Source organism: Papaver somniferum, chromosome 4 (genome assembly GCF_003573695.1).
Source record: "Papaver somniferum cultivar HN1 chromosome 4, ASM357369v1, whole genome shotgun sequence".
Taxonomy (NCBI): domain Eukaryota; kingdom Viridiplantae; phylum Streptophyta; class Magnoliopsida; order Ranunculales; family Papaveraceae; genus Papaver; species Papaver somniferum.
In genome coordinates this window covers 122893171-122911179 of record NC_039361.1, presented here as the reverse complement: position 1 = coordinate 122911179, position 18009 = coordinate 122893171, and positions in this window count along the sequence as shown.

The following is an 18009-nucleotide window of genomic DNA, read 5'->3' as shown; positions in this document are numbered from 1 at the left end:
TTTTTGTATATTATTAGAGGTTTTAAACAGTTTCTACCGTTCCAGTTGACATCTATTAATTCTTTAATTTTGGAGGACTCTGAGTTATTGATAACAATCCTACTATGTAACTAAGCATTCACCTATACTTCTATGTAGTCTTTTGAACCGTCCTCTTAAATAGACGAGTTTTTGTATACTATTAGATGTTTTAAACTGTTTATACGGTTCCAGGTGACATCTATTAATTCTTTAATTTTAGAGGACTATGAGTTATTGATAACAAGCCTACTATGAAACTAAGCATTCACCTATACTTCTGTGTAGTCTTTTGAACCTTCCTCTTAAATGTACCATTTTTTGTAGATTATTAGATGTTTTAAACAGTTTTTAGCGTTCCAGGTAACATCTATTAATTCTTTAATTTTAGAGGACTATGAGTTATTGATAACAAGCCTACTATGAAACTAAGCAGTCACCTATACTTCCGTGTATTCTTTTGAACTTTCCTCTAAAATATACCATTTTTTGTATATTATTTGATGTTTTAAACAGTTTCTAGCATTCCAGGTGACATCTATCAATACTTTAATTTTAGAGGACTAATAGTTATTGATAACAAGCTTACTATGAAACTAAGCATTCACCTATACTTATATGTATTCTTTTGAACCATCCTCTTAAATGTACCAGTTTTTGTATATTATTAGATGTTTTAAACAGTTTCTTCCATTCCAGGCGACATCTATTAATTCTTTAATTTTAGAGGACTATGAGTTATTGATAACAAGCCTACTACGAAACTAAGCAGTCACCTATACTTCCATGTATTCTTTTGAACTTTCCTCTAAAATGTACCAGTTTTTGTATATTATTAGATGTTTTAAACAGTTTCTAGCGTTCCAGGTGACATCTATCAATACTTTAATTTTAGAGGACTAATAGTTATTGATAACAAGCCTACTATGAAACTACGCATTCACCTATACTTCTGTGTATTCTTTTGAACCATCCTCTTAAATATACCAGTTTTTGTATATCATTAAATGTTTTAACAGTTTCTTGCGTTCCAGGTTACATCTATTAATTCTTTAATTTTAGAGGATTATGAGTTATTGATAACAAGCCTACTATGAAACTAAGAATTCACCTATACTTATATGTATTCTTTTGAACCATCCTCTTAAATGTACCAGTTTTTGTATATTATTAGATGTTTTAAACAGTTTCTACCATTCCAGGTGACATCTATTAATTCTTTAATTTTAGAGGACTATGAGTTATTGATAACAAGCCTACTATGAAACTAAGCATTCACCTATACTTCTGTTTAGTCTTTTGAACCTTCCTCTTAAATGTACCAGTTTTTGTATATTATTAGATGTTTTAAACAGTTTTTAGCGTTCCAGGTAACATCTATTAATTCTTTAATTTTAGAGGACTATGAGTTATTGATAACAAGCCTACTATGAAACTAAGCAGTCACCTATACTTCTGTGTATTCTTTTGAACTTTCCTCTAAAATATACCAGTTTTTGTATATTATTAGATGTTTTAAACAGTTTCTAGCATTCCAGGTGACATCTATCAATACTTTAATTTTAGAGGACTAATAGTTATTGATAACGAGCCTACTATGAAACTAAGCATTCACCTATACTTATATGTATTCTTTTGAACCATCCTCTTAAATGTACAAATTTGTGTATCTTATTAAATGTTTTAAACAGTTTATACCGTTCCAGGTGACATCTATTAATTATTTATATTTAGAGGACTAATAGTTATTGATAACAAGCCTACTATGAATCTAAGCATTCACCAATACTTCTGTGTATTCTTTTGAACCATCCTCTTCAATGTACCAGTTTTATATATTATTAATGTTTTAAACACTTTTTTGCGTTCCAGGTGACATCTATTAACTCTTTAATTTTAGAGGATTATGAGTTATTGATAACAAGCCTACTATGAAACTAAGCATTCACCAATACTTATATGTAGTCTTTTGAACCGTCCTCTTAAATAGACGAGTTTTTGTATATTATTAGATGTTTTAAACAGTTTCTACGGTTCCAGGTGGCATCTATTAATTCTTTAATTTTAGAGGACTATGAGTTATTGATAACAAGTCTACTATGAAACTAAGCATTCACCTATAATTCTTTGTAGTCTTTTGAACCTTCCTCTTAAATGTACCAGTTTTTGTATATTAATAGATGTTTTAAACAGTTTTTAGCGTTCCAGGTGACATCTATTAATTCTTTAATTTTAGAGGACTATGAGTTATTGATAACAAGCCTACTATGAAACTAAGCAGTCACCTATACTTCCGTGTTTTCTTTTGAACTTTCCTCTAAAATATACCAGTTTTTGTATATTATTTGGTGTTTTAAACAGTTTCTAGCATTCCAGGTGACAGCTATCAATACTTTAATTTTAGAGGACTAATAGTTATTGATAACAAGCCTACTATGAAACTAAGCATTCACCTATACTTATATGTATTCTTTTGAACCATCCTCTTAAATGTACCAGTTATTGTATATTATTAGATGTTTTAAACAGTTTTTAGCGTTCCAGGTGATATCTATTAATTCTTTAATTTTAGAGGACTATGAGTTGTTGATAACAAGCCTACTATGAATCTAAGCATTCACCTATACTTCTATGTAATCTTTTGAACCTTCATCTTAAATGTACCTGTTTTTGTATATTATTAGATGTTTTAACCAGTTTTTAGCGTTCCATGTGACATCTATTAATTCTTTAATTTTAGAGGACTATGAGTTATTGATAACAAGCCTACTATGAAACTAAGCAGTCACCTATACTTCCGTGTATTCTTTTGAACTTTCCTCTAAAATATACCAGTTTTTGTATATTATTTGATGTTTTAAACAGTTTCTAGCATTTCAGGTGACAGCTATCAATACTTTAATTTTAGAGGACTAATAGTTATTGATAACAAGCCTACTATGAAACTAAGCATTCACCTATACTTATATGTATTCTTTTGAACCATCCTCTTAAATGTACCCGTTATTGTATATTATTAGATGTTTTAAACAGTTTTTAGCGTTCCAGGTGACATCTATTAATTCTTTAATTTTAGAGGACTATGAGTTGTTGATAACAAGCCCACTATGAAACTAAGCATTCACCTATACTTCTATGTAATCTTTTGAACCTTCCTCTTAAATGTACCTGTTTTTGTATATTATTAGATGTTTTAACCAGTTTTTAGCGTTCCAGGTGACATCTATTAATTCTTTAATTTTAGAGGACTATGAGTTATTGATAACAAGCCTACTATGAAACTAAGCAGTCACCTATACTTCTGTGTATTCTTTTGAACCATCCTCTTAAATATACCAGTTTTTGTATATCATTAAATGTTTTAACAGTTTCTTGCGTTCCAGGTTACATCTATTAATTCTTTAATTTTAGAGGATTATGAGTTATTGATAACAAGCCTACTATGAAACTAAGAATTCACCTATACTTATATGTATTCTTTTGAACCATCCTCTTAAATGTACCAGTTTTTGTATATTATTAGATGTTTTAAACAGTTTCTACCATTCCAGGTGACATCTATTAATTCTTTAATGTTAGAGGACTATGAGTTATTGATAACAAGCCTACTATGAAACTAAGCATTCACCTATACTTCTGTTTAGTCTTTTGAACCTTCCTCTTAAATGTACCAGTTTTTGAATATTATTAGATGTTTTAAACAGTTTTTAGCGTTCCAGGTAACATCTATTAATTCTTTAATTTTAGAGGACTATGAGTTATTGATAACAAGCCTACTATGAAACTAAGCAGTCACCTATACTTCTGTGTATTCTTTTGAACTTTCCTCTAAAATATACCAGTTTTTGTATATTATTAGATGTTTTAAACAGTTTCTAGCATTCCAGGTGACATCTATCAATACTTTAATTTTAGAGGACTAATAGTTATTGATAACGAGCCTACTATGAAACTAAGCATTCACCTATACTTCTGTGTATTCTTTTGAACCATCCTCTTAAATGTACCAGTTTTTGTAAATTATTAAATGTTTAAAACAGTTTCTTGCGTTCCTGGTGACATCTAGTAATTCTTCAATTTTAGAGGACTATGAGTTATTGATAACAAGCCTACTATGAAACTAAGCAGTCACCTATACTTCTGTGTAGTCTTTTGAACCATCCTCTTAAATGTACAAGTTTTTGTAAATTATTAAATGTTTAAAACAGTTTCTTGCGTTCCAGGTGACATCTAGTAATTCTTCAATTTTAGAGGACTATGAGTTATTGATAACAAGCCTACTATGAAACTAAGCAGTCACCTATACTTTTGTGTATTATTTTGAACTTTTCTCTAAAATGTACCATGTTGTTTTTATATTATTAGATGTTTTAAACAGTTTCTAGCGTTCCAGGTGACATCTATCAATATTTTAATTTTAGAGGACTAATAGTTATTGATAACAAGCCAACTATGAAACTAAGCATTCACCTATACTTCTGTGTATTCTTTTGAACCATCCTCCTAAATGTACCAGTTTTTGTAAATTATTAAATGTTTAAAACAGTTTTTTGCGTTCCAGGTGACATCTAGTAATTCTTCAATTTTAGAGGACTATGAGTTATTGATAACAAGCCAACTATGAAACTAAGCATTCACCTATACTTCTGTGTATTCTTTTGAACCATCCTCTTAAATGTACCAGTTTTTGTAAATTATTAAATGTTTAAAACAGTTTCTTGCGTTCCAGGTGACATCTAGTAATTCTTTAATTTTAGAGGACTATGAGTTATTGATAACAAGCCTACTATGAAACTAAGCAGTCACCTATACTTATGTGTATTCTTTTGAACTTTCCTCTAAAATATACCAGTTTTTGTATATTATTTGATGTTTTAAACAGTTTCTAGCATTCCAGGTGACATCTATCAATACTATAATTTTAGAGGACTAATAGTTATTGATAACAAGCCTACTATGAAACTAAGCATTCACCTATACTTATATGTATTCTTTTGAACCATCCTCTTAAATGTACCAGTTTTTTTATATTATTAGATGTTTTAAACAGTTTCTTCCGTTCCAGGTGACATCTATTAATTCTTTAATTTTAGAGGACTATGAGTTATTGATAACAAGCCTACTATGAAACTAAGCAGTCACCTATACTTCTGTGTATTCTTTTGAACTTTCCTCTAAAATATACCAGTTTTTGTATATTATTTGATGTTTTAAACAGTTTCTAGCATTCCAGGTGACATCTATCAATACTTTAATTTTAGAGGACTAATAGTTATTGATAACAAGCCTACTATGAAACTAAGCATTCACCTATACTTATATGTATTCTTTTGAACCATCCTCTTAAATGTACCAGTTTTTGTATATTATTAGATGTTTTAAGCATTTTTTAGCGTTCCAGGTGACATCTATTAATTCTTTAATTTTAGAGGACTATGAGTTATTGATAACAAGCCTACTATGAAACTAAGCAGTCACCTATACTTTTGTGTATTCTTTTGAACTTTCCTCTAAAATGTACCATTTTTTTTATATTATTAGATGTTTTAAACAGTTTCTAGCGTTCCAGGTGACATCTATCAATATTTTAATTTTAGAGGACTAATAGTTATTGATAACAAGCCAACTATGAAACTAAGCATTCACCTATACTTATATGTAGTCTTTTGAACCGTCCTTTTAAATAGACGAGTTTTTGTATATTATTAGATGTTTTAAACAGTTTCTACGGTTCCAGGTGACATCTATTAATTCTTTAATTTTAGAGGACTATGAGTTATTGATAACAAGTCTACTATGAAACTAAGCATTCAGCTATATTTATATGTATTCTTTTGAACTTTCCTCTTAAATGTACCAGTTTTTGTATCTTAATAGATGTTTTAAACAGTTTTTAGCATTCCAGGTGACATCTATTAATTCTTTAATTTTAGAGGACTATGAGTTATTGATAACAAGCCTACTATGAAACTAAGCAGTCACCTATACTTCTGTGTATTCTTTTGAACTTTCCTCTTAAATGTACCAGTTTTTGTATATTATTTGATGTTTTAAACAGTTTTTAGCATTCCAGGTGACATCTATTAATTCTTTAATTTTAGAGGACTATGAGTTATTGAAAGCAAGCCTACTATGAAACTACGCATTCACCTATACTTATATGTATTCTTTTGAACCATCCTCTTAAATGTACCAGTTTTTGTATATTATTAGAGGTTTTAAACAGTTTCTACCGTTCCAGCTGACATCTATTAATTCTTTAATTTTAGAGGACTATGAGTTATTGATAACAATCCTACTATGAAACTAAGCATTCACCTATACTTCTATGTAGTCCATTGAACCTTCTACTTAAATGTACCCGTTTTTGTATATTATTAGATGTTTTAAACAGTTTTTGCCTTCCCGGTGACATCTATTAATTCTTTAATTTTAGAGGACTATGAGTTATTGATAACAAGCCTACTATGAAACTAAGCAGTCACCTATACTTCTGTGTATTCTTTTGAACTTTCCTCTAAAATATACCAGTTTTTGTATATTATTTGATGTTTTAAACAGTTTCTAGCATTCCAGGTGACATCTATCAATACTTTAATTTTAGAGGACTAATAGTTATTGATAACAAGCCTACTATGAAACTAAGCATTCACCTATACTTATATGTATTCTTTTGAACCATCCTCTTAAATGTACCAGTTTTTGTATATTATTAGATGTTTTAAACATTTTTTAGCGTTCCAGGTGACATCTATTAATTCTTTAATTTTAGAGGACTATGAGTTATTGATAAAAAGCCTACTATGAAACTAAGCAGTCACCTATACTTTTGTGTATTCTTTTGAACTTTCCTCTAAAATGTACCATTTTTTTTTATATTATTAGATGTTTTAAACAGTTTCTAGCGTTCCAGGTGACATCTATCAATATTTTAATTTTAGAGGACTAATAGTTATTGATAACAAGCCAACTATGAAACTAAGCATTCACCTATACTTATATGTAGTCTTTTGAACCGTCCTTTTAAATAGACGAGTTTTTGTATATTATTAGATGTTTTAAACAGTTTCTACGGTTCCAGGTGACATCTATTAATTCTTTAATTTTAGAGGACTATGAGTTATTGATAACAAGTCTACTATGAAACTAAGCATTCAGCTATATTTATATGTATTCTTTTGAACTTTCCTCTTAAATGTACCAGTTTTTGTATCTTAATAGATGTTTTAAACAGTTTTTAGAATTCCAGGTGACATCTATTAATTCTTTAATTTTAGAGGACTATGAGTTATTGATAACAAGCCTACTATGAAACTAAGCAGTCACCTATACTTCTGTGTATTCTTTTGAACTTTCCTCTTAAATGTACTAGTTTTTGTATATTATTTGATGTTTTAAACAGTTTTTAGAATTCCAGGTGACATCTATTAATTCTTTAATTTTAGAGGACTATGAGTTATTGAAAGCAAGCCTACTATGAAACTAAGCATTCACCTATACTTATATGTATTCTTTTGAACCATCCTCTTAAATGTACCAGTTTTTGTATATTATTAGAGGTTTTAAACAGTTTCTACCGTTCCAGCTGACATCTATTAATTCTTTAATTTTAGAGGACTATGAGTTATTGATAACAATCCTACTATGAAACTAAGCATTCACCTATACTTCTATGTAGTCCTTTGAACCTTCTACTTAAATGTACCCGTTTTTGTATATTATTAGATGTTTTAAATAGTTTTTGCCTTCCAGGTGACATCTATTAATTCTTTAATTTTAGAGGACTATGAGTTATTGATAACAAGCCTCCTATGAAACTAAGCAGTCACCTATACTTCTGTGTAGTCTTTTGAACCTTCCTCTAAAATGTACTAGTTTTTGTACATTATTAGATGTTTTAAACAGTTTCTACCGTTCCAGGTGACATCTATTAATTCTTTAATTTTAGAGGACTATGAGTTATTGATAACAAGCCAACTATGAAACTAAGCATTCACCTATAATTCTTTGTAGTCTTTTGAACCTTCCTCTTAAATGTACCAGTTTTTGTATATTAATAGATGTTTTAAACAGTTTTTAGCGTTCCAGGTGACATCTATTAATTCTTTAATTTTAGAGGACTATGAGTTATTGATAACAAGCCTACTATGAAACTAAGCAGTCACCTATACTTCCGTGTTTTCTTTTGAACTTTCCTCTAAAATATACCAGTTTTTGTATATTATTTGATGTTTTAAACAGTTTCTAGCATTCCAGGTGACATCTATCAATACTTTAATTTTAGAGGACTAATAGTTATTGATAACAAGCCTACTATGAAACTAAGCATTCACCTATACTTATATGTATTATTTTGAACCATCCTCTTAAATGTACCAGTTATTGTATATTATTAGATGTTTTAAACAGTTTTTAGCGTTCCAGGTGATATCTATTAATTCTTTAATTTTAGAGGACTATGAGTTGTTGATAACAAGCCTACTATGAATCTAAGCATTCACCTATACTTCTATGTAATCTTTTGAACCTTCCTCTTAAATGTACCTGTTTTTGTATATTATTAGATGTTTTAACCAGTTTTTAGCGTTCCAGGTGACATCTATTAATTCTTTAATTTTAGAGGACTATGAGTTATTGATAACAAGCCTACTATGAAACTAAGCAGTCACCTATACTTCCGTGTATTCTTTTGAACTTTCCTCTAAAATATACCAGTTTTTGTATATTATTTGATGTTTTAAACAGTTTCTAGCATTCCAGGTGACAGCTATCAATACTTTAATTTTAGAGGACTAATAGTTATTGATAACAAGCCTACTATGAAACTAAGCATTCACCTATACTTATATGTATTCTTTTGAACCATCCTCTTAAATGTACCCGTTATTGTATATTATTAGATGTTTTAAACAGTTTTTAGCGTTCCAGGTGACATCTATTAATTCTTTAATTTTAGAGGACTATGAGTTGTTGATAACAAGCCCACTATGAAACTAAGCATTCACCTATACTTCTATGTAATCTTTTGAACCTTCCTCTTAAATGTACCTGTTTTTGTATATTATTAGATGTTTTAACCAGTTTTTAGCGTTCCAGGTGACATCTATTAATTCTTTAATTTTAGAGGACTATGAGTTATTGATAACAAGCCTACTATGAAACTAAGCAGTCACCTATACTTCTGTGTATTCTTTTGAACTTTCCTCTTAAATGTACCAGTTTTTGTATATTATTTGATGTTTTAAACAGTTTTTAGCGTTCCAGGTAATATCTATTAATTCTTTAATTTTAGAGGACTATGAGTTATTGATAACAAGCCTACTATGAAACTAAGCAGTCACCTATATTTCCGTGTATTCTTTTTAAAGTTCCTCTAAAATGTACCAGTTTTTGTATATCATTAGATGTTTTAAACAGTTTCTAGCGTTCCAGGTGACATCTATCAATACTTTAATTTTAGAGGACTAATAGTTATTGAAAGCAAGCCTACTATGAAACTAAGCATTCACCTATACTTATATGTATTATTTTGAACCATCATCTTAAATGTACCAGTTTTTGTATATTATTAGAGGTTTTAAACAGTTTCTACCGTTCCAGTTGACATCTATTAATTCTTTAATTTTGGAGGACTCTGAGTTATTGATAATAATCCTACTATGTAACTAAGCATTCACCTATACTTCTATGTAGTCCTTTGAACCTTCCACTTAAATTTACCCGTTTTTGTATATTATTAGATGTTTTAAACAGTTTTTGCCTTCCAGGTGACATCTATTAATTCTTTAATTTTAGAGGACTATGAGTTATTGATAACAAGCCTACTATGAAACTAAGAAGTCACCTATACTTCTGTGTAGTCTTTTGAACCTTCCTCTAAAATGTACTAGTTTTTGTACATTATTAGATGTTTTAAACAGTTTCTACCGTTCCAGGTGACATCTATTAATTCTTTAATTTTAGAGGACTATGAGTTATTGAAAACAAACCTACTATGAAATTAAGCATTCACTTATACTTTTGTGTATTCTTTTGAACTTTTCTCTAAAATGTACCATTTTGTTTTTATATTATTAGATGTTTTAAACAGTTTCTAGCGTTCCAGGTGACATCTATCAATATTTTAATTTTAGAGGACTAATAGTTATTGATAACAAGCCAACTATGAAACTAAGCATTCACCTATACTTTTGTGTATTCTTTTGAACCATCCTCCTAAATGTACCAGTTTTTGTAAATTATTAAATGTTTAAAACAGTTTCTTGCGTTCCAGGTGACATCTAGTAATTCTTCAATTTTAGAGGACTATGAGTTATTGATAACAAGCCAACTATTAAACTAAGCATTCACCTATACTTCTGTGTATTCTTTTGAACCATCCTCTTAAATGTACCAGTTTTTGTAAATTATTAAATGTTTAAAACAGTTTCTTGCATTCCAGGTGACATCTAGTAATTCTTCAATTTTAGAGGACTGTGAGTTATTGATAACAAGCCTACTATGAAACTAAGCAGTCACCTATACTTCTGTGTAGTCTTTTGAACCATCCTCTTAAATGTACAAGTTTTTGTAAATTATTAAATGTTTAAAACAGTTTCTTGCATTCCAAGTGACATCTAGTAATTCTTCAATTTTAGAGGACTATGAGTTATTGATAACAAGCCTACTATGAAACTAAGCAGTCACCTATACTTTTGTGTATTCTTTTGAACTTTTCTCTAAAATGTACCATGTTGTTTTTATATTATTAGATGTTTTAAACAGTTTCTAGCGTTCCAGGTGACATCTATCAATATTTTAATTTTAGAGGACTAATAGTTATTGATAACAAGCCAACTATGAAACTAAGCATTCACCTATACTTCTGTGTATTCTTTTGAACCATCCTCCTAAATGTACCAGTTTTTGTAAATTATTAAATGTTTAAAACAGTTTTTTGCGTTCCAGGTGACATCTAGTAATTCTTCAATTTTAGAGGACCATGAGTTATTGATAACAAGCCAAATATGAAACTAAGCATTCACCTATACTTCTGTGTATTCTTTTGAACCATCCTCTTAAATGTACCAGTTTTTGTAAATTATTAAATGTTTAAAACAGTTTCTTGCGTTCCAGGTGACATCTAGTAATTCTTTAATTTTAGAGGACTATGAGTTATTGATAAAAAGCCTACTATGAAACTAAGCAGTCACCTATACTTTTGTGTATTCTTTTGAACTTTCCTCTAAAATGTACCATTTTTTTTTATATTATTAGATGTTTTAAACAGTTTCTAGAGTTCCAGGTGACATCTATCAATATTTTAATTTTAGAGGACTAATAGTTATTGATAACAAGCCAACTATGAAACTAAGCATTCACCTATACTTATATGTAGTCTTTTGAACCGTCCTTTTAAATAGACTAGTTTTTGTATATTATTAGATGTTTTAAACAGTTTCTACGGTTCCAGGTGACATCTATTAATTCTTTAATTTTAGAGGACTATGAGTTATTGATAACAAGTCTACTATGAAACTAAGCATTCAGCTATATTTATATGTATTCTTTTGAACTTTCCTCTAAAATGTACCAGTTTTTGTATCTTAATAGATGTTTTAAACAGTTTTTAGCATTCCAGGTGACATCTATTAATTCTTTAATTTTAGAGGACTATGAGTTATTGATAACAAGCCTACTATGAAACTAAGCAGTCACCTATACTTATGTGTATTCTTTTGAACTTTCCTCTTAAATGTACTAGTTTTTGTATATTATTTGATGTTTTAAACAGTTTTTAGCATTCCAGGTGACATCTATTAATTCTTTAATTTTAGAGGACTATGAGTTATTGAAAGCAAGCCTACTATGAAACTAAGAATTCACCTATACTTATATGTATTCTTTTGAACCATCCTCTTAAATGTACCAGTTTTTGTATATTATTAGAGGTTTTAAACAGTTTCTACCGTTCCAGCTGACATCTTTTAATTCTTTAATTTTAGAGGACTATGAGTTATTGATAACAATCCTACTATGAAACTAAGCATTCACCTATACTTCTATGTAGTCCTTTGAACCTTCTACTTAAATGTACCCGTTTTTGTATATTATTAGATGTTTTAAATAGTTTTTGCCTTCCAGGTGACATCTATTAATTCTTTAATTTTAGAGGACTATGAGTTATTGATAACAAGCCTCCTATGAAACTAAGCAGTCACCTATACTTCTGTGTAGTCTTTTGAACCTTCCTCTAAAATGTACTAGTTTTTGTACATTATTAGATGTTTTAAACAGTTTCTACCGTTCCAGGTGACATCTATTAATTCTTTAATTTTAGAGGACTATGAGTTATTGATAACAAGCCTACTATGAAACTAAGAAGTCACCTATACTTTTGTGTGTTCTTTTGAACTTTTCTCTAAAATGTACCATTTTGTTTTTATATTATTAGATGTTTTAAACAGTTTCTAGCGTTCCAGGTGACATCTAGTAATTCTTCAATTTTAGAGGACTATGAGTTATTGATAACAAGCATACTATGAAACTAAGCATTCACCTATACTTCTATGTAGTCTTTTGAACCTTCCTCTTAAATGTACCAGTTTTTGTACATTATTAGATGTTTTAAACAGTTTCTACGGTTCCAGGTGACATCTATTAATTCTTTAATTTTAGAGGACTATGAGTTATTGATAACAAGCATACTATGAATCTAAGCATTCACCTATACTTCTGTGTATTCTTTTGAACCATCCTCTTAAATGTACCAGTTTTGTATATCATTAAATGTTTTAAACAGTTTCTTGCGTTCCATGTGACATCTATTAATTCTTTAATTTTAGAGGATAATGAGTTATTGATAACAAGCCTACTATGAAACTAAGCATTCACCTATATTTATATGTATTCTTTTGAACCATCCTCTTAAATGTACTAGTTTTTGTATATTATTAGATTTTTTAAACAGTTTCTACGGTTCCAGGTGACATCTATTAATTCTTTAATTTTAGAGGACTATGAGTTATTGATAACAAGTCTACTATGAAACTAAGCATTCACCTATAATTCTTTGTAGTCTTTTGAAACTTCCTCTTAAATTACTAGTTTTTGTATATTCTTAGATGTTTTAAACAGTTTTTAGCGGTCCATGTGACATCTATTAATTCTTTAATTTTAGAGGACTATGAGTTATTGATAACAAGCCTACTATGACACTAAGCAGTCACCTATACTTTCGTGTATTCTTTTGAACTTTCCTCTAAAATGTACCAGTTTTTGTATATTATTAGATGTTTTAAACAGTTTCTAGCATTCTAGGTGACATCTATCAATACTTTAATTTAACGGACTAATAGTTATTGATAACAAGCCTTCAATGAAACTAAGCATTCACCTATATTTATATGTATTCTTTTGAACCATCCTCTTAAATGTACAATTTTTTGTATCTTATTAAATGATTTAAACAGTTTCTACCGTTACAGGTGACATCTATTAATTCTTTATATTTAAAGGACTAATAGTTATTGATAACAAGCCTACTATGAATCTAATCATTCACCTATACTTCTGTGTATTCTTTTGAACCATTCTCTTAAATGTACCAGTTTTCTATATTATTAAATGTTTTAAACAGTTTTTTGCGTTCCAGGTGACATCTATTATTTCTTTAATTTTAGAGGATTATGATTTATTGATAACAAGCCTACTATGAAACTAAGCATTCACCAATACTTATATGTAATCTTTTGAACCGCCCTCTTAAATGTACGAGTCTTTGTATATTATTAGATGTTTTAAACAGTTTCTACGGTTCCAGATGACATCAATTAATTCTTTAATTTTAGAGGACTATGAGTTATTGATAACAAGTTTTCTATGAAACTAAGCATTCACCTATAATTCTTCGTAGTCTTTTGAACCTTCCTCTTAAATGTACCAGTTTTTGTATATTATTAGATGTTTTAAACAGTTTTTAGCGTTCCATGTGACATCTATTAATTCTTTAATTTTAGAGGACTATGAGTTATTGATAACAAGCCTACTATGAAACTAAGCAGTCACCTATACTTCTGTGTATTATTTTGAACTTTCCTCTAAAATATACCAGTTTTTGTATATTATTTGATGTTTTAAACAGTTTCTAGCATTCCAGGTGACATCTATCAATAATTTTATTTTAGAGGACTAATAGTTATTGATAACAAGCCTACTATGAAACTAAGCATTCACCTATACTTCTGTGTAGTCTTTTGAACCTTCCTCTTAAATATACCAGTTTTTGTATATTATTAGATGTTTTAAACAGTTTTTAGCGTTCCAGGTGACATCTATTAATTCTTTAATTTTAGAGGACTACGAGTTATTGATAACAAACCTACTATGAAACTAAGCATTCACCTATATTTCTGTGTAGTCTTTTGAACCTTCCTCTTAAATGTACCAGTTTTTGTATATTATTAGATGTTTTAAACAGTTTTTAGCGTTCCAGGTGACATCTATCAATAATTTAATTTTAGAGGACTATGAGTTATTGATAACAAGCCTACTATGAAACTAAGCATTCACCTATACTTCTGTGTAGTCTTTTGAACCTTCCTCTTAGATGTACCAGTTTTTGTATATTATTAGATGTTTTAAACTGTTTTTTGCGTTCCAGGTGACATCTATTAATTCTTTAATTTTAGAGGACTACGAGTAATTGATAACAAACCTACTATGAAACTAAGCATTCACCTATACTTCTGTGTAGTCTTTTGAACCTTCCTCTTAAATGTACCAGTTTTTGTATATTATTAGATGTTTTAAACAGTTTTTAGCGTTCCAGGTGACATCTATTAATTCTTTAATTTTAGAGGACTATGAGTTATTGATAACAAACCTACTATGAAGTTAAGCATTCACTTATACTTCTGTGTAGTCTTTTGAACCTTTCTCTTAAATGTACCAGTTTTTGTATATTATTAGATGTTTTAAACAGTTTTTAGCGTTCCAGGTGACATCTATTAATTCTTTAATTTTAGAGGATTATGAGTTATTGATAACAAGCATACTACGAAACTAAGCAGTCACCTATACTTCTGTGTATTCTTTTTAACTTTCCTCGAAAATATACCAGTTTTTGTATATTATTAGATGTTTTAAACAGTTTCTAGCATTCCAGGTGACATATATCAATACTTTAATTTTAGAGGACTAATAGTTATTGATAACAAGCCTACTATGAAACTAAGCATTCACCTATACTTAAATGCATTCTTTTGAACCATCCTCTTAAATGTACCAGTTTTTGTATATTATTAGATGTTTTAAACAGTTTCTAGCATTCCCGGTGACATATATCAATACTTTAATTTTAGAGGACTAATAGTTATTGATAACAAGCCTACTATGACACTAAGCATTCACCTATACTTATATGTATTCTTTTGAACCATCCTCTTAAATGTACCAGCTTTTGTATATTATTAGATATTTTAAACAGTTTCTTCCGTTCCAGGTGACATCTATTAATTCTTTAATTTTAGAGGACTATGAGTTATTGATAACAAGTCTACTATGAAACTAAGCATTCACCTATAATTCATACTAGTCTTTTGAACCTTCCTATTAAATGTACCAGTTTTTTTATATTATTAGATGTTTTAAACAGTTTTTAGCGTTCCATGTGACATCTATTAATTCTTTAATTTTAGAGGACTATGAGTTACTGATAACAAGCCTACTATGAAACTAAGCATTCACCTATACTTCTTTGTATTCTTTTGAACTTTCCTCTAAAATGTACCATTTTTTTTATATTATTAGATGTTTTAAACAGTTTCTAGCGTTCCAGGTGACATCTATCAATAATTTAATTTTAGAGGACTATGAGTTATTGATAACAAGCCTAATATGAAACTAAGCATTCACCTATACTTCTGTGTAGTCTTTTGAACCTTCCTCTTAAATGTACCAGTTTTTGTATATTATTAGATGTTTTAAACTGTTTTTAGCGTTCCAGGTGACATCTATTAATTCTTTAATTTTAGAGGACTACGAGTAATTGATAACAAACCTACTATGAAACTAAGCATTCACCTATACTTCTGTGTAGTGTTTTGAACCTTCCTCTTAAATGTACCAGTTTTTGTATATTATTAGATGTTTTAAACAGTTTTTAGCGTTCCAGGTGACATCTATTAATTCTTTAATTTTAGAGGACTATGAGTTATTGATAACAAACCTACTATGAAGTTAAGCATTCACTCATACTTCTGTGTAGTCTTTTGAACCTTCCTCTTAAATGTACCATTTTTTGTATATTATTAGATGTTTTAAACAGTTTTTAGCGTTCCAGGTGACATCTATTAATTCTTTAATTTTAGAGGATTATGAGTTATTGATAACAAGCATACTACGAAACTAAGCAGTCACCTATACTTCTGTGTATTCTTTTTAACTTTCCTCTAAAATATACCAGTTTTTGTATATTATTAGATGTTTTAAACAGTTTCTAGCATTCCAGGTGACATATATCAATACTTTAATTTTAGAGGACTAATAGTTATTGATAACAAGCCTACTATGAAACTAAGCATTCACCTATACTTATATGCATTCTTTTGAACCATCCTCTTAAATGTACCAGTTTTTGTATATTATTAGATGTTTTAAACAGTTTCTAGCATTCCCGGTGACATATATCAATACTTTAATTTTAGAGGACTAATAGTTATTGATAACAAGCCTACTATGAAACTAAGCATTCACCTATACTTATATGTATTCTTTTGAACCATCCTCTTAAATGTACCAGTTTTTGTATATTATTAGATGTTTTAAACAGTTTCTTCCGTTCCAGGTGACATCTATTAATTCTTTAATTTTAGAGGACTATGAGTTATTGATAACAAGTCTACTATGAAACTAAACATTCACCTATAATTCATACTAGTCTTTTGAACCTTCCTATTAAATGTACCAGTTTTTTATATTATTAGATGTTTTAAACAGTTTTTAGCGTTCCAGGTAACATCTATTAATTCTTTAATTTTAGAGGACTATGAGTTATTGATAACAAGCCTACTATGAAACTAAGCAGTCACCTATACTTCTGTGTATTCTTTTGAAATTTCCTCTAAAATATACCAGTTTTTGTATATTATTAGATGTTTTAAACAGTTTCTAGCATTCCAGGTGACATCTATCAATACTTTAATTTTAGAGGACTAATAGTTATTGATAACGAGCCTACTATGAAACTAAGCATTCACCTATACTTATATGTATTCTTTTGAACCATCCTATTAAATGTACAATTTTTTTGTATCTTATTAAATGTTTTAAACAGTTTCTACCGTTCCAGGTGACATCTATTAATTATTTATATTTAGTGGACTAATAGTTATTGATAACAAGCCTACTATGAATCTAAGCATTCACCTATACTTCTGTGTATTCTTTTGAACCATCCTCTTCAATGTACCAGTTTTATATATTATTAAATGTTTTAAACACTTTTTTGCGTTCCAGGTGACATCTATTAACTCTTTAATTTTAGAGGATTATGAGTTATTGATAACAAGCCTACTATGAAACTAAGCATTCACCAATACTTATATGTAGTCTTTTGAACCGTCCTCTTAAATAGACGAGTTTTTGTATATTATTAGATGTTTTAAACAGTTTCTATGGTTCCAGGTGGCATCTATTAATTCTTTAATTTTAGAGGACTATGAGTTATTGATAACAAGTGTACTATGAAACTAAGCATTCACCTATAATTCTTTGTAGTATTTTGAACCTTCCTCTTAAATGTACCAGTTTTTGTATATTAATAGATGTTTTAAACAGTTTTTAGCGTTCTATGTGACATCTATTAATTCTTTAATTTTAGAGGACTATGAGTTATTGATAACAAGCCTACTATGAAACTAAGCAGTCACCTATACTTCTGTGTATTCTTTTGAACTTTCTTCTAAAATATACCAGTTTTTGTATATTATTTGATGTTTTAAACAGTTTCTA